Genomic DNA, 19252 nt, shown 5'->3' on the forward strand with positions numbered 1-19252 from the left:
AAAGAAAGGCAAACGTTTGAAGAACGAGGAGAACTTATAACACCACCGTCCGCTACTGCTACACCATACCTTAAAGTTGGAGGCAGATCGTAAAATGGAACTAATTTTATTTAAGCATTTGCAGTATAAAGAAGCAGAGAAGTGTTACCCTCAGAAAAGAATTTAGTTGTGTTGACCGTGATTTACCTAACGGAGGTGGCTTATCGGAAGTGAAAGTCATAATTACGTAAATATTTAAACAGTAACAAACAATAATTTGCCTATCCAGAGTGTATGATAATAAAAACGGTTACCAGCCTAATTAGGCATGAGAATGAGTAGTATTATTGTTCAAGAAACTGAAAATAAGTAACTTCAATGGGCAAACACAGCCTATACTTTGTCACACGAGAGTGCAATGAACTCTGTCACTAGCAAGCAAAGACCTGCTAAGGACACAATCCACAGATACCAACTCTTCCTCATACATATTGGCAATGGGGCCGCAAGAGGCAGAGTCGGCACAACACCTGAGCCAGTGGCGACAGACAGAACAGTCTACTAAATCAATGGCGCCACGGCTCTACTATAATAAATATTCCTCATCAGTCTAAAGCCCGTACCAGGTGGGACTGATAGAGGAAGTACAGAAGATCTGAGGAAGAGCAGCTAGGTTTGTTTCAGGCTCATTTAGTAAGAGTGAAAACGTCGCAGAAATGCTCATCCAACTACAGTGGCAGACGCTACAAGAGAGGCACTGCTTACCACGTCGTGGTCTAGCAGCAAATTTCCAGGAGTTGTTATAAGTGCCAACAAATGTGTTGCTTCCTCTTAAGTAAAATTAGAGACGTGAGTGCTTTCACTTAGGCGCCAATAATCATTCTTCTCCTAGATCTGTCGCGACTGGAACCGGGAAGGAAAGAAGGTCCAGAGTCGCATGTAGTGCCCTCGGTCAAACATCATCAGGCACCGTGCAGGGTACACATGTGGAAGAAGACATAGCGACAGAAAGAAGTCACCTGACAGTGGCGAGCCAACGACAATACTGGACACAGGGTTGCACCAAATTTTCCTTTCAGACGAGTCACGGATTGGCAACAAATCTTCCTTTCACCTGAGTTCCGGTTCACGATGTGCATGTCGATGTGTAGAGTCTTAGAGTCTCTGAGGAGAAGGAACGTTTCGAGAATGCGTTTGGGATCTATCGGATGGATGTTGTGCTATTCGGTGCATAATCTGGTCATATTTGGTTAAATATAGCCTGTAAACTAAACAGCTGCCTGTGCCCTATCTACTCGTAAGGTCTTCGGGACGTTATCTTTCAGGAACATTACGCAAGGGCGCATGTTGAATGTGCTGTTCTGCCTTGGCCAGCACATTCTCCAAATCACTGGTGATGTTCTTCCTAGAGACGGTGTACCACTACTCGCCAGCCACTATGGTTGATGACTCGTGGCGCAATGCTGGAGCAGCATGGAATGACTTATACGAACTGTCATCCAATCTCAGAGCTCCCGGCAGTGTTGAAGCTATTGTTGATACCACAGGTGGCAGCTCTGCGCCCTGTGTATTCTCTCACTTGATCATGTACACCCTTGGCCAAAAATTGAGGATTTTTTGCATGTGTTCGATATACATAACAGTAAATAAACCCTTTGGTTTAAAAATTAGTTTGTCGGCATCGAAATAGACCAAAAACAATGATCCATCTCAACGTCACAAATAAAACATATGGTTTAACAGAAGTTGTCAATTGAATGTTTTGCTGTGTACTAATCAGTTCATTATATTCTCTAGTTGTGGACTCATATCGCTAATCTAGTGCTCTTTTCCTGTTTAGGTCTGTGAGATCGGTAATACTGTTGCATTATGCCTAAAAGAAACGAACTTAGCTTAGAAAAACGAGTGCAGATAAAGCCAAGGGAAATCTCAGACGGAGATTTCAAACACTGTGAAATGTTCACTCCGATCTGCTAATCATGCGATTTGTCACGACCGATTGGCATGTTAACAGGCCTAGAACTAAGAGCGAGAGAATCGCAGCAGACCGTGAGGTCCGAATGATGATAAGAGAGTCGTTAGAAAGTATGAAGAAAACCTCTTTATATCTCACTGCTTAGTAGTCTTAAAAGTTTTAACAAATCAATACCTTCTTGCACTACTCGTATTCGACTTCAAGAAGGTGGTCCAAAAGGCTGTAAAGCCTGGAAGAAGCCAGGGCTCTCTGAAAAGAACAGAAAGGCACAGTATGAGTGTGCTCTAAGACACTAAACATTCACCGAACAAGACTGGTCGGATATCGAGTGGTCAGACGAAGAAAACATTCAGGTAGGTTTGTCAACTTGATGCTCTAACAACGCACTCCAATTTGGGTAGAAAACAAAATGAACTAATTTAAAAACTTATGAAAAAATTCTCTACAATATTTATTCACATTTCATATTTTTGGCACACTGGGTGTGACCTATCTCCGTCGCCGGTTGGGCGAGGAATATAAACCAGAGCGTGGGCTACCTGCCGTAAAAGACGGCGGAGGGAGCGCCATGATCTGGGGCTGCATGAGTTCTGCAAGAGTGGGACAAATGGTCGTCCACGAAGGCCGCATGGATTCCACAAAGAACTTCTTCTCTCTTCTACAACACTTTTTGGCGATACTAACATGGACGGCGTTAAATTCCTGCACGATAACGCTACCTACCTTAAATCTCTTCGCCAAGTGACTCGGCTTCGGGAAAATAACATCGATTTTCTGTGCTGGCCTGCCCAATCACCAGACCTGAACCCTACAGAGTATTTATGGAGTTTATTGGAACGCAAAGTCAGGCGACACAGAATTAAGTCAAAAGAACAATTAAAAGTCCACCTTCGCCTTTAGTGGAACGCCAAAGATGCCGAAGATTGTAAAAAGCTAGTGGGCAAAAGGTGGGCCCACGAAATATTGATTTTGTATTACTAATAAGCATTATAAACTCGAACAAATTATTTCCATTGATTTAATTTTCTTATTTTTCACAACACTCAAACCTAACTAGAATGTTCAACACTATTGGCCAAGAGTCTACTTTTCCTGCTATACTGCCCACGCGCAGTGAGTAAAAGTTCGTTGATTTCTATCTCTGATGTTTCTATTTGTATGGCCAGCAGTGTGAGAGGACTGATAAGGAATCAGATTTTCCACAGATGTTAGGATATCAAAGAATGACTCTCACGGTATTTGGTTGAGACGAAGAAAGACCTAGTGGAAGACAAATTTATAATATTCACAGCAGATGAGTGAGGACTTCGGATATAGATGTTAGTATGAAATGAAGAAATTCTCACAAGACAAGAAATCGTGGCCCGACTTATCAAACCCGACAGAAGAGTAACTAAACAATGAAATAATTGTTTAAATACAAGTAACTTTTAATATAAGAGGTTTTTAAATCGGAGTAACAAGTATAAAATAATGTCTCCTATACTCATACAAATTTGTTGTCCATATAGATATCCCTGAAAATTTTATTTGTAATTTTTAATACCTATGACAGTTATTGTTAGATTAATAACTAAAGATGAGGTGCACATGCAATACGCAACTTGTGCATAAGTAGTCCCCACACTTTGCATTATAAATCTTACAATTATTGTCACTGAGCGAGGTGGCGCAGTGGTTAGCACACTGGACTCGCATTCGAGAGGACGACGGTTCAATCCCGCGTCCGGCGATCCTGATTTAGGTTTTCCGTGATTTCCCTAAATCGCTCCAGGCAAATGCTGGGATGGTTTCTCTGAAAGGGAACGGCCGGTTTCCTTCCCCGTCCTTCCCTAATCCGATGAGATCGATGACCTCGCTGTTTTGTCTCTTCCCCCAAACAACCCAACCCAATTATTGTCGTAGCTACCAAAAATTCACAAGCACGTTTCCGGCACTAGCCTATCTGTATAGGGGTAGGATTTTATAGTTTTTAGTATGAATTAGAAACTGATACAGATACTAGTCTGCATTGAGTTTTTTCCTTCTTCTTGTAGACAAAGTAAAAGGCTTGTCTGGCACCAAAGTACCAGAGGGAACCTTAGAAAGCAGTCCTGTACTCTCGGCTATATTCCATGTCTTCCAAGTCAAGATGTTTCCATCAGGGAATGCTTCAAGGCCACCATAATCAGCATGGTTGCCCCATACAACAGCCAAGGTCAGCTATGTACTGCCTCCAAACATAGCAGAAACGTCACACGTGAACTGCATTCGTAGTCCACGAAACACATTATTTTTATTTAAATAATTACTTTCTGCTTGTTAATCTTGTGTATGCGTTAAATTTCTCAATGGCTTTCTGATATTTTGACGAGATTAAATTTTTAACGAAATATTTATATACATACTAGCGTTTTGGCCACAGCTTCACCAGTACATGCACGTGTCACATATATTGCACACATCTCCTGCCTCCGCTCTCTCTATCTACCCTCATGCCGCCTGGAACTCATTCGGATTTTTTACTCCCACCATCACCCCTACGGAACAGACGAAGAAGAAAGTGGCCTTATATAGGATTGTCCTCCAGCTGCGAGCTATGTTTAAAATTTAAAGCCTCTGGCTCATCGGTAAATTAGTTTAAAATCAATTGAAAAACTTATATTGAACAGATGCACGGACAAGAAAGCGAACTAAATATATGTATTAATTACAAATGTTCTAACCATTGCTTCTGAGTGGTTACTCAGGCGGGCCAAACCAGTACTTTCAAACGGACGCCGCCACCTGCTGCAGCAGCTGACAGGCACGACCTGCAGAGCGAGTGCCAGCAGCAGCGAATGGGATCTGCCGTAGCTCTTGCAGACGCAGGTGCACGGAGGCTGTCTACGAGGATCCCACACGTTGCACGGCCTGGAGGAGTCGAACGCGCCGGCAACCTGTTTCCACTTTCGCGCCCTCGTCCCTCTTTATCGACAACGTCATCGAATACAGAAGGGGGAGGGGCGGCGTAGTCGGCTTTGTAAATAATAATCGGATCGGGAACGAGCTCGCAGATTAACGGCTGGTCCGCGCTCTCCAGCTGGCCGCGGGGCGCAGCATGCGCTGTGCGGCCGGCTCATTACCATAGCGACCAGCAAGTGCCGGCGTGGCTGGAAGCTTCGGCCGCACCTTGCCGGCGCTGTGCAGGCCAGGTTGCTGCTGCTCCACGTCTGCACCCGAATACCGGCCACAACATCTGTTGCTACGGTTACAGTGACACGACACCGAGAGTGGTGATGTGGAATTCTGTATCACAAGACGCAGTGCTTGGACCTCTTTATATGATACATTCCGCTGCCATTCTCATCTGAGCGTAATGATCTCCACACATACTCGCAGCAAGAAATTTCGACCTTACGAGTTCAGCTGCAACAGTTTTCCTAGACCCACAGAAGATGTCACAACAAAATCTAGTACCTCGTCTCCTACCTTCCAAAACTTTACAGAAGCTCTCCTGCGAACCTTGCAGGACTAACACTCCTGAAAGAAAGGTTGGCAGGAGAGCTTCTGTAAAGTTTGGAAGGTAGGAGACGAGGTACTGGTGGAAGTAAAGCTGTGAGGACGGGGCGTGAGTCGTGCTTGGGTAGCTCAGTTGGATAGCGTTCTCGCTTCCCGCACCCGGGTTCCAGGGTTCGATTCCCGGTGGGGTCAGGGATTTTCTCTGCCTCGTGATGACTGGGTGTTGTGTGCTGTCCTTAGGTTAGTTAGGTTTCAGTAGTTCTAAGTTCTAGGGGACTGATGACCATAGATGTTAAGTCCCATAGTGCTCAGAGCCATTTGAACCATTTTTTAAACATCAACGTGAAGACGTACCTGGATGATGAAGTGTAAGGAGAGTAGCGACACACCCTTCTGCATCCTGTATGAAGCACTTTTTTTTCGTTTTCCCCATGTACATTACCTCGGTGTAGGAACTTGCCGAGATATTGTTTTCTTTACTCAGAGCACAATGCAGTGCTACATACATTTATTTTTGTTGTGGTATAAAGTAAAACCACATTAACAATGTATAAAAAAATTTTTAAAAAAAAGAAAAAAAATTGTGAAAAAAATGTTGGTAGAGCACTTGCGCCCGAAAGGCAAAGTCCCGAGTTCGAGTCTCGGTCCGGCACACAGTTTTAATCTGCCAGGAAGTTTCACATCAGCGCACACTCCGCTGCAGAGTGAAAATCTCATTCTGGAAACATCCCCCAGGCTGTGGCTAAGCCATGTCTCCGATTTATCCTTTCTTTCAGGAGTGCTAGTCCTGCAAGGTTCGCAGGAGAGCTTCTGTAAAGTTTGGAAGGTAGGAGACGAGGTACTGGCGGAAGTAAAGCTATGATGACAGGGCGTGAGTCGTGCTTGGGTAGCTCAGTTGGTAGAGCACTTGCCCGCAAAAGGCAAAGGTCCCGAGTTCGAGTCCCGGTCCAGCACACAGTTTTAATCTGCCAGGAAGTTTCACATCAGCGCACACTCCGCTGCAGAGTGAAAATCTCATTCTGGAAACAAAATATAGCCCATAAGCCATAGCGCAAACAACTGTGCGAAAATGGTGGGTGAGACAGGCTACTCCTGGTTGCTCGCCAAGATAAATTATCGTCGACAAAAACAATGTCATCCGGAATACCACAAGGCTCAGTATTCCCACCGATTTTATATATCATCTGCGTTACTATCACAGCAGTAGTGCCGCACTACCATCTGTCGCTACCGGGTGAACATTAATGGGGGAAATTTGATGAAATTGACCAAAAATGTCAATTTTCGATTCATTTTTTATTTGTTAGTACAAATCATGGACAATAAGTTCCCAAAGTTTCAATGTTGAAATTTGTTCTTTGCAAGACGAAAGACCTTCTATGTTCACAGAGGTGATCGTCAATGCCGGTTCTGATAAGATACGGTTTTTCTCGAGACATTATGTCGCTCTACTGAGATGCTTCTGGTGTGAGAGAATCTGCCGGCTTAGAGCCGTTGCCCAGGGGACGCCCGAATGTGTTATTAATGACACATCCTTCGCGGAGGCTTCTCTCTGTACCATGAAGGATTTGATGAATGCCACCCCGGAAGCGCTGGACGTGGCCAGGTTCTGGTCCAAGACTTCATAAAATAAAAAACTACTAGACCCTGCTTATATATCTGTATACTTTTATCCTCTTTTTGTATTTGTTATATACTTGATATGTATGTGTTAATCATTCTGAGTTTATGTACGATGCTTCTGACACGATTAAATAAAATGTTGAAATCGCATCCGAAGTGGCTGAAAATTAATTAAAAGTGTGACGCGGCCTCCCTGCCACGCCCACGTTTTGAAGCAGCACTTCAATACCAGCTCAGTGAACAACGATTCTGTGTATTACTTTCAATCAAACGTGTTCGGGATACATCTAGAAGCTTTATATATCATCTTTATAAACTCAAATGGAAACGATGCCCTAAAAACACATTTGCATTTGCTACAGTTGTCAGAATTGCAACTTACGATGCAGTTATTGTATTTAATGATGGGAACGTCGGGAGGATGAAGGTATTAGAAAGAATGGGCTTCAAGATAGGAAATTTTACTCAAGACATCCTGAGAAAAATAGATTTACAGCGCGTCTCTGCAGCTGAAAAGTCAGTTGAAGACCTGTTAAAGGAAAGAAGACAGGCAACAAGAAACCAGAAGAGAAGCCTTGAAGGGAAAGACGACCCAGAGTAGAAATGTGGTGCCTTCTGAAGAAGTGTCATAATGAAAAATGTTAAGTCATGGACTGTGCGGCTGGTCCCGGCGGAGGTTCTAGTCCTCCCTCGAGCATGGGTGTGTGTGTTTGTCCTTAGGATAATTTAGGTTAAGTAGTGTGTACGCTTAGAGACTGGTGACCTTAGCAGTTAAGTCCCGTAAGATTTCACACACATTTGAACATTTTTGAAATATGTTCGGTTGAACTTTAAACTGCGTTTCCTGAAGAGTTTGTTTGTTAAAGTTTATGTACCTTTTTCTAAGATTCTATGAATGCTAGAATTATGAAATTTTGTACACATATTTCTGTAAACCTAATAACCGTTGTCTCTAGAGGAAATTTTTAAATTCTGATTGCGAGCTTAGATATGAGACAAAGTGCTAGGAATTTTGCATAAATTTAAAATTGTACTTGTGGAATTATAATTAAAAAATTATGAAAATTCTCCTATTTGACCTATTCCAAAAATCTATGAGAGAAACGTACGACATATAAAGAGATGAAACACAGAAATTTTTGTAGAAATCTCTTGAATACTTTCTGAGAAAAAGGAACATACATTATTTTTTAAAAATAAAACTTCAAATTTCATTAAAAAAACAAGTGGAATATATATAATCAAGGTATTTTATATGTAAATGTTCTACTTTCACGTAAAGCTGTGGATTTGGTGCATTTTTGAAATAGTGTTTGTTTTTCATCAACGTCCCCCCTTAATACAACCGACAAACCGCAGGCACGGATTCCTGACTGAAAATGGAGGAAAATGGTCCTGTGAACATGTGTCAAGAGGTGCCTCATTGCCACGGTAGATGGCACCGATGAATGAATGACACGTGCCGAGTGTTTCTCATGTGTTGCAGGCTGTGTGATTGACGCGGCATTCACGTCGGGAGCAAGCCGAGATGGCGTTTGTGCACGACCAAGTTTGATGGTCGATAGGCAGCACTGCTATACCAAAACAAGTATCCTCAGAGACACTAACCACATCACACAACATTTCAAGCCCTTTTTGAACATTTGTGCGGTCATGGTCCGTTCAGATAACGAACGTGCAGGGAGGCGGCGGTTTGTGCGAACACCAAATTTGGACTCGTTTCTACAGGATATTGAGACGAATCCTAGTACAAGCTCCAGGCAAGTGGCCCGCCAACATGGTGTAAGCTAAAGTACGATTATGTGTATCCAGCACGACGACCGATGCTATCCCCACCACCTGCAACGAGTGCAAAGATTATCAGCAGCGGATTTCCCTGCACGGGAAGAATTTTGTTGATTGCTTTTGCACCAGACCGTCACAATTATGGGATTTTTGTCATAGTCCTCTTTACCGACGAGGCAATCTTTACCAGACTGGCATCATCAATATGCATAATCGTCACCTGTAGGCTACAGAAAATCCTCGAGAAATGGTTCAGGCGTCTCACCACGAGCATTCATGTGTGGGTAGATAATCTTGGTGACCACATACTGGGGCCGGTTATTGTTTCATAGTAGTCCGTCTCTGGTAGCTGAGTGGTCAACGCGACGGAATGTCATACCTAACGGCCCGGGTTCGATTCCCGGCTGGGTCGGAGATTTTTCTCCGCTCAGGGACTGGGTGTTCTGTTGTCCTTATCGTAATCATTTAATCCCCATCGACAAGCAAGTCACCGAAGTGGCGTCAGCTGGAAAGACTTGCACCAGGTGAACGGTCTACCTGACGGGTGGCCCTAGCCACACGGCATTTCCATTCCACAATAGCTCGACGGAGGAAAGTATCTGGACGTCCTGTGGAATACTCTACCTGGACTGCGTGAGAATGTGCCTTTGGAAATACGTCAGGTTATTTGGTTTCTGCAATACGGAGCTTCACCCCACTTCCATATTACAGTTCGCCGACACCTCAAAATCTTCTACCGACCTTGTATAGGACGCAAGGCCCTGTAGCATGGCCTACTACATCACTGGACTGAAATTCCCTGGATTATTATCTCTGGGGCGTCTGAAAAGCGTTGTGTATGCTGAACCAGTTCTTGGTGTGCAGACTCTTCAACTGTGTATTCACGGAGCCTGGGAAGTGCGAAAGAGTGCGGAAATCAACGATACGACCTGTGAACGCGTGCATTGCGTCTCATGGAGGCTTCTTTGAACACGTGTTGTGACGTGGATCTGATGCGACTCTGTATTGCGTTACGGGAGGATTTGTTGTTGTTGCACGTACACCGTCCATTTCCGGAGACCTGTTCATAGAACCTTTTTCGTCCATTTCCAGTCAGGAATTCGTCCCTGCAGTTTGTCGTTTTTGTTAACGTTCATCTTGTATTTGCCGATTATGTAGCCGTTATCACATTCGGATGCGATCACTAATACTATAGTAACATTAGTGGTGTACTTCTCAGTGCTGAACCGAGTTATTTTTTCCGTTGTTCGACGACTGACCCAGTCCTGTTCTTAAGGTGCTGTGAGTTATGGTTTTATGTACACGCGCTTTCTGGACTCCAGTAAGTACTTAAGAGCACCACTCGAGCATCAGAAAAAGACAACTTGATCGGGAGTAAAAATATTGTGACATTAATCAGTTACTTCGAGATACTTGATACCCGACGACGACTGAACAAACCGAGCTGCGTTTGAAAACTCACGATGAAACAACTGAGTATGAGTGAGCTAATACCGAAGAGGTACCAAACGCCTATGAAATTTTTTGCCAAGGTGGTAGTGGCGTGTGGCGTAGAGGTTAGTGATTCTGCCTAGTGAGCAGGAGGCCTAAGATCGAATCCCAGCCTTGACACCAGTTTTTATTCGTCGCCTCAGTATGTATACTTACATCATAGATGTTAGAAACTTGAAACGTTTCATTAGATTAAAGCATTTATGCCTGGATTACAGGCAGAATACCCAGTTTTGTTTGATGCTGTAACGCTGTTCCAATACAGTTGGAGGGCCTCTGCAATGCCGTTCGAGTTTAGGGGGAATACTAAGTGGGTGAGGCGTGAGTAGGCATTTTGATTAAGGAGGGAGGTGTGCTGGGGTAGACCATACAGTTGTGGAAAGCCGCTGTGCTAGGGTAGCGTAGCGGTTAGCACATCTGCCTAGTGAGCAGTGGATCGGAGGTTCAAATCTAAGCGTTGATACAAATTTTCATTTGTGGTTTCAGTCTGGATGTATAATGAGAGATCAGGTTCTGTTCGTCAACGTCAGGATAGAATAGGATATCTCCTATCATTAAAATTACCTCGTAATACAGTCATAAATGAATTAGCGGTTTTTGCTCTTCATTGCTCTGCATGACATAATAGCACATCCTCCCGTCCTCAGTTGCTTAAAAAAATGGTAGTATCATGTTGTTTACAGGTTTCAATACTTATGAGTTGATGGGAAAAGAACAGTCCAACAATTCCTGTTAAGCTAGTGTACAACACACGCCCATTTTGAAGTCTTGGAAATGCCCTCAATGTAGTTGATGAAGACTTCCCGACTTCACTTGTCTCGATAATTTCAGCCGTGTTTCATCAGACAAAAGCAGCATTTGAGGAACAATCTATCCCTAGCACACGAGCCCAATAACAAGCGCCAGTACTCTCATAGGACAACAGTATTTGAATTGGTCAATCGATGCACTACGGCTGGTTGTTAAGTTTCAGTTAGATTTCTTGCAAAACTGTGAGCAGATCCCACTGAATGACACAAAAATGTCCTCGGAGCTCCTCCAAAGGACGCCCTAATCTCACGTCGTTCCGCTAAAAACTATATGCGAATTGACAGAGTCCGAGAAACGTGCCACAGCGCCACCAAAATCGAAGCCTCTCTCCCCGGTATTGCCTTCCACGCAACTCAAGACACAGCACATGCGTCAGACGTGAAAAATCTATTGCTATTGCACATTGTTCCAATTTGAATTGCGCCGTCCAGTCATATGGCTGACTCGTTTCGTATAGATCAATTTCGGCCACCATTTAAAATCAGTTCCGCTAACAACTCGATGCAAGAGCAAGAATATTCAGTTATAGCAGAAATAATTGCAATCTAACAAGTAGATAATACCTTCATCTCGCCCTTTTCTGTGTAGTTCGATGTGCCTCTAAACACGACAGTGCAGGCGCAATATTCATTTCACTGACGCAATAAAATTTGCGCCATGTAACGAAGATAATATTTGCTTGTCATTTCCTATTGTTTATTTTTGAAGTGTCTGGAGAGTGTGAATCCTGGAGAGACACCTCCGGCCCATGACAAGAATTCGGCGGCGGCGTGGTGTCTCGCTTCTCTCGGCTACGTGTAAAAATTTCTGGACAAAAGCGACTTTGGAAAAGTGTGCGTCTAGAGGTGAGTGTACGTGTGCTGCCTTGATATTACTTGTCTGAGGTGCGCTCCAACGCGACAGTGCGGCGACAACTTGGCGCCATGCATAGCCGTTGCACTTTTCAAACGTTTACAGCGGGCTGTCTTGTGTTGACTGATTGGTTCAAATTTTCAGGAGGGATGGGAAATTCGAACGGTAGTCTCCGCTCTTTCATAGTACTATCACTGGTCGGCGACCTCGGCTGGCCGACGACAATTCTGGCGCTCTGTTTTCTCGGGCACGTCAGAAGAGAGTGAAGGCTCAAAACGGCAATTTCCTGTCAGTACAAAACAAGCGACGGCTTAGCTTTGGTGCATTCTCTCGCTCTCCGCGAATGCTAGGAGTCGAAGGAATGAGTTATTATGTCCACTCTTAAGGGAGACATTTCTACCCACTCTACACCCTTCCACAGATACTGGGACGAGATAAGAAGCGAAAAATGTCTTACGGATATGGCCGGCAATGCGTTACAAAACACCAAAATTCCTTTATTCGAAGTGTTTTTCCACCGTATTTTCTTGTCAAACCTTCAAAAAAGTTATATCACTAAATTGGTTTTCACACAGATTGCACATCTGGCGTAAAAAAATCATTTGTATGCATAAAAAACAAAATTAATCCTCCTGTCTCGATGAACACTAAAGTAGCCAAAATGAAATGGTCTTTTTATCATGAGCACATAGTTACTGCTGGTCAATGTGGAAAAGAGATTTCAATACTCCTACTAGTAAACCCACAGGCTGTGGGTACAGTATATTTACACTGAAGTGATGAAAATCATGGAACAGAAATATGCACATATGCAGATGGCAGTAGTATGCCGTATACAGGGTATAAAAGGGCAGAACATTGTCGAGCTGTCATTTGTACTTAGGTGACGTGATTATGGCTGCACAACGGGAATTAACTTTGATCGCGGATTGGTAGCATGGGACATTCCATTTCGGAAATTGCAGGGGAATTCAATATTCCGACATCCGCAGTGAATATAGTGTTCCGATATTACGAAATTTCAGGCATTAGCTCTCACCACGGACAACGCGTTTGCCGACAGCCTTCACTTAACGACCAAGAGCAGCGACGTTTGCGTAGAGATGTTAGTGCTCATAGACAAGCAACACTTCGTTGAAACCGCAGATATAAACGTATCCCTTAGGGCGGCCTGACGAAATTTGGCGTTAATGGGCTATGGTAGCAGACGTCCGACGCGACTTCCTTTGCTAGCAGCACGGCACCGCCAGCAGCGCCCCTCTAACCTCATAACCATGTCGGTTGGACCCTAGATGGAAACAGTGACCTTGTCAGACGAGTCCCGATTTCATATGGTTAGAGCTGATGGTAGCGTTCGAGCAGATCCCACGAAGTTATGCCCCCAAGTTGTCAACAAGGCAGTGTGGAAGCTGCTGGTGGCTCCATAATGATGCCAGCTGTGTTTGCATGGAATGGTCTGGGTCTTGGAGCTCATTTGCAGCCATTCATGGACGGAATTTTTATGAATGGAAATGCGCCATTGCGAGGTGCCGGGGCTATATTATGCGAGGTGCCGGGGCTAGTAGTGTATTTATCACTAAATTCTACTAGAATCCACATGTGTAAATCATGCTCTAAGCCCCCCCTATTCTAACTCCGACTTTTGCTGTTGCACAAGGATAAAACAAATACGCGAACTGACTCTAATCAACCCTGCTAGTGGAGTAGAAGAGAGTTTGGCACCTGCAATAATTTAATTTGATAAATAAGTTAAATAAACAAAGGTTTCATTAGCATAGTGAGGAATGATAGGGTTGCTCTATTGATTAACAGAAAGAAAGTTCTGTCCAAAATAACAATATGATTTATTAAGATTAAACGCAGAATAGTAAAAGAGACACAGGAAATGTAAAACATCAAATTGGCTAAAATTGGAGATTCATACAAACACAGTAAAGGTGAAGTTGTCCCTAACTTAGATCGTGAGGTTTAAGACGAAGTGGTATGTGGAGCCAATTCCTTTCCACTCAAATCTCAAGAGAGACACACAGCTAACCCAATAGTAATTGCTGCTACTCGAAACTGAACAAAGTTAGAAAAGGATGAACAGGCGCGCTCTGCTGAGCTCTGATTATCACCTAGGAAAATCCCTATCTGCCGGTGCTGCGGACGTACATTACCAACAGTCTTCTTATCTCCCAGAACACGATCTGGCGTACCGCAGGCGAGGGCTGGTTGCTCCCACGTCCTCGACCGAAAGGCGACTGCCGACTACCCAGAGCACCCGCACAGGCCGAACACCGAACATTCCCGCCCCCACGACAGTGGCCGTGGTTACGTTCCAATCAGCAACTCGAAAACCGGCGGAAATTCCACTCCATTGCCGGAGCACTACCATTCCACCAATGGAGATTCTTGGCGCCAATTTCTGTGCTGATTTTGCAGAAAGTGCGGGAATTTTCCCGCCACAACTGCGTGGGTACACAAGTCATTCCCACGCCTCGCTGGTAGCCCGCCAGAAAGTGTTTTCGCAAGGTTTCTCTGAAGTAACGGAACCTCTAGCCCAGCCGCTACTTCACACCCCAGCGGGCGTGTCTCTTGACAATGTCGGCGTCTGAAAAGCATTCACTCGACTGCCTCACACACGTCGGCTTAACTCTCTCCTGTTCCACAGAGCCCGCCTGTCACCGGCCCACCCGGGTGACGAGAGACGCTGCGTGGGAAGTACGCGTGTTAAGGAAAAGCAACCCTCCACCGCATGCAACTAGAGAGGAGAATCGTAAGATAGAAATATGAGAGGGGGCTCATGCCACCTCTCATTGCCCCTACGCCATTTTAGATTGTAATTGGTGAGCGGTTGGCTCACTTAGGAGCAAGGTAGTGAGTCAATCGCCCAAGAACAATCTTACAAAGTGACTCCACATACCGCACTCTATAAAAAAGATCATTGCAACTGAAAAATGCAACTCATAGAGGGAGGATTATTTATGATGTAGCCAACTTCACCTTCTTAATATGGAACACTAACACTCACATCACACATCCATACCCAGGGAGCCCCTTCCAAACACCGATTCACGCAGACATTCACGCTCTAAACATGGCCCGGGCATCTGAGCCAAATATGGAGCAGTTTATTCTTTACAATCAGAGTTGGAGTGCTCCGCAATTAAATGCCCAAGATGTTACAACAATTTTAATCATTAAACTAACCTGACCTCATTCACACATGATAATATTTAAGTTAACAATCTCTTTGTGAGTTTTCAGAATCTAGTTACAACCTCCGATTCATTCTGTCTCCCTGCAGCAAGAATAACCTTTACAAAATGTTCCCTGAACTGATGGTCCATTCACAATGACAGTGGTGGTATCTGCTTCAGTTTATGGGGACTTCAGGCACACTGTTAGCATACACACAACAATAAACACAAAATACAAAAAAAACATGATGTGGAGAACAATACAGTAATCTGTAATAAGAATTACAGTGTAAAACACAAACGCATACAAGGTATAACATACATTACAGAAACAACATAAGAGACAGAAATTTAAGAAAAACAAAAAAAACAAGGTTCATGGGGCATCAAATTGTGCGTGCACATTGCACAAAGTTCACGACTGTGCTGAGAATGAGGCACTAAATCACATTGTTAGAAATATCCGTGGCACTTCACTGATTCCACTGTACTGACATCACATAAGGCTAAACGTCGGTTGTAGTTGCTACGTTGTGGCAACAGCAATAGGGAGTTCTGGAGTGTCTGCAGTACGCTGTTGAGATTGTAGTCAGACCCACGCATATGATCACGGCAGTACGGTAGGAAGACACAGTGATAGGTTCTCCTCACGTCGATTAATTGTCTCTGAGATCTCCTTGTTGGGATACATCACTAGTCTAGGTCTCTTCTCTCGCTGGACAGAACTTTACGTTTCCCAATATTGCAGTTCGACGAGGGATGATGGCACGTGGAGTGACTCCACAAGTGTGTGAGGTCATCCATACAGGATCGAACTAGGAGCGACTATTGTTAAAAACTGCTCTCTAATAGAGAGGAGAAGTAAGACATGAGACCATACATTTGTTGGTGTGGCACGATACTGCTTTGTGTATGCAGATCGGCCAATGCTAGTGAGTTGTAAAAACCCAAACAGGTGAGTATAGAGCGTCCCTTTCTGTCCTGAGGCACATGAGGCGCAGGTTCTGACACGATATGTGATCTTCTTCGTGTACTCACGACAACGTGGTCTGCCGCAGGGAATCCCTCCAAGCGGCTGCCGCGTCCGGAGAGCTAGCAGGCTGTCGCGTGTCAGGGTCAACGGCCAGCCCCACTTTCGCTTGTGGCGGGGCAAGGGTCCCGTGTAATCCCTCAGGTAGGCAGCCGGGTGACTGTCAGCGTGTAGGACGGGACGCTCGCCCTCTATCAGGTAGCCGAAGACCGCTTGTTTTTGCGCTGGCTGGCCTCTGCATTGCCACGTTCCTCGTCATCTGTACAATTCTTACAAAAGTCTTATGCCTAACTTTTTCCCATGACCTTCTATGTTATAATAAATTTACCTAATGAAACATTGATGGTCTGTCATTTCAGACACTCTTATTTTACTTTTATAGTTATTAATCTATGGCAATCATTATAACATCTAATCTAGACATGGAAATAATTTATTTTGATATATGTGTAGAGACCGATCTCAGTATGTACATGGTGTGTGATAACTGATGCTTTGTAATGGATGAACAACTAAATGTGCGGGCCCGCACTAATATTACTATTAATTATATAGATCGACAGTAGACATGCTTCAAGAATTAACTACCATATCCCAACGATCTACATTCTACGTCTTTTAATTAAATTATGTTGTTATGCAGGTCTAAGTTTTACTGTGCTATAAAGAACATGCAACTACGCTACTTTCGCTCGCCCGTCGTCCCTCCATCTCGGGTCTGTGGTTTGGTGACCTGAAAAATAGCAACTCAACAGGCGCGCGCCACGCTTGTGGTAGAAAACCCCCACAATATTAATCTAGTTATTGTTAAATCCTACAGTTTAACTTATCCTAGTATCGTACTTTCCCTTTTATTTATTTATTTATTTATTTTATTTTATTTATTTATTTATTTATTTATTTATTTTTTTTATTTACCTTATACAATACCCTTACATAGTTCCTGTTACGCTGAGATGTCTTGCTGCTCGCCGCTATTGACGACAGTGATGTGCGCGCCGTACGACATGACCTCCGAGTTTTCATTACGCCTCACTGAAACTCCAGAGACTGGGTTAGCCATGGCTATACACGACAATAAATTTATAGTTGCAACTTCCTTCTCTATGTGAAGCGGTTTTCGCGATCGAAGTACACCTTTCCAGAAGCAATGTAATATGACCAAGCCAGGACTGGTTCCTGTTGAGGATTCAGACACCCAACACACGCCAGCTACACAGTATGTCACGAATATCCAAGTACAATTCCTTGGTGATTCATCTGTGACAAAAACGAGCAGCACGCTAAATCCCCAACCAGCACATTAACATGGTAGGCTTTTATGCCCTCATTTCTCTCGTCTAGGGCACCATTAGAGTCAAATGCTCACAGGTTCACCCCGACTTGCAAGACAACGATACCGGCGCAGCTCTGCAAAAACTATACTGCCCATATTCACCCTCGAAATCGCGCAATATACCACAATCGTGCAGTGCACTGACGCGTGCCTGCAGGCATTGGTATGAACGTCTCACGAACTGGTTGTGGCCGCTATGGAGCGTATCACGACCTCTCAGAACGCTTCTAAGAGCACGTTCTTGTATGCGCCCGTTTGTGCGACGTCTCGTCACTCATCCTTATCCCTTAACATGGACACCAGATAGGAAAGGACAAAAACATTGCTCATGAAAAGGTAGTGTCTCCTACTCCATTGACATTGGAGATCGCAAACATAAACAAAAAGAGGATAGCAGCAGTAAATTCTTATGCAAGACAACGCAGCGTGTTAATACTTTAGCAATCTTAATCTATTAATGTAACGATTATTGTTCCCCGAACAAATGTTCATATATTTGCCTATTCTACTATGTACATTTCTTACACTACTACTATTCTACGAACTCCTTTATGTGAGATATGTGGTGGAGTCCTATGGACTAGCGTCAATCCCTTCTTAGACTCCCCCTCCTCTGACGTGCATTAGGATTTGGAGGTCTAATTTCAATCTCCTGGCTCTCCTGTTGTCCTTGATTTCGCTCCCTCCAATTACGGTCGCTTTGCCGTTCGTCATTCCTCCTGTCCCAGATTGCTTGTCTGGATTGACCCTGTTCCCTGACGTTCTGGTTTCCGTGTCTCTGGTTTCCATAACCTTGAATAGCGTAACCTTGATCTCGGTAACCCTGGTTTCCTAACTGACCAGTGCGATTATGCGATCTGTTGTCGTCTTCCCTTGCTGGCCCGTGGTATTTGTTATTTTGCGCCTTCTTCCTGTCCTTTGCGTCTTGTTTATCGAAGACTACTTCGAGTTCGCGCAGTAGACTCTTGAATGCATCTATGTCAGATCCACACTTCCCGACAAGTGTCTGTTGATACCTAACTGGCAATTTCGAAAAGCAAAATTTAATAATTTCTCCGTTGCTGTATGGACTATCTAAAAACTGATTCTTCTTGAGTAAATCGTCAAAAAATTTGGTTGCGCTCTTATGCCCGGACACTTCCAGTTCAGGACAAAATATTATTTCCTCTTTAATCCTGTCTTGCGTTTCCTTTGACCAGTAGGTCCGCAGGAATGCACCAACAAATTCCTGATAAGTCCGACACGTCGCTGCCACGCCCCGCATCTTTTCCGCGGCTTGGCCTTCGATGTGTCCACACATGAATTCTAATTTGGCCTGGGTTGGCCATGACGACGGTAATGAATTAGTAAATTGCATCACCCAGCTCTTCGGATGCATCGACCCTCCATTATCTTTGAACTTCTGGAATTTGAGTATCGACAGGAAGTGATTGTGATCAAAATTCTGTCCGATCCTCGCACTGGTGTTGTCAGACGTTTCCGATACTTGCACGTCTGCGGAGTGTCCTGATCTATCTTGCTGATAACTGTGATGTGCTACGTCTGTATCACAGTGGAAGTGGCATTCAGCATTCACTCTTCTAAGTGGGCTGCAATTATTGGAGCTATTACTCGCTGTTTCTGCGTGTGCATTGTTTGTTCCGCACGCTGTCACTGGGCTAGAGCACGGCGGGCTTTTCCTCGGAGACACAATCCTGTGTGCTCCATCA

Source organism: Schistocerca nitens, chromosome 6, assembly GCF_023898315.1.
Source record: "Schistocerca nitens isolate TAMUIC-IGC-003100 chromosome 6, iqSchNite1.1, whole genome shotgun sequence".
Classification (NCBI taxonomy): domain Eukaryota; kingdom Metazoa; phylum Arthropoda; class Insecta; order Orthoptera; family Acrididae; genus Schistocerca; species Schistocerca nitens.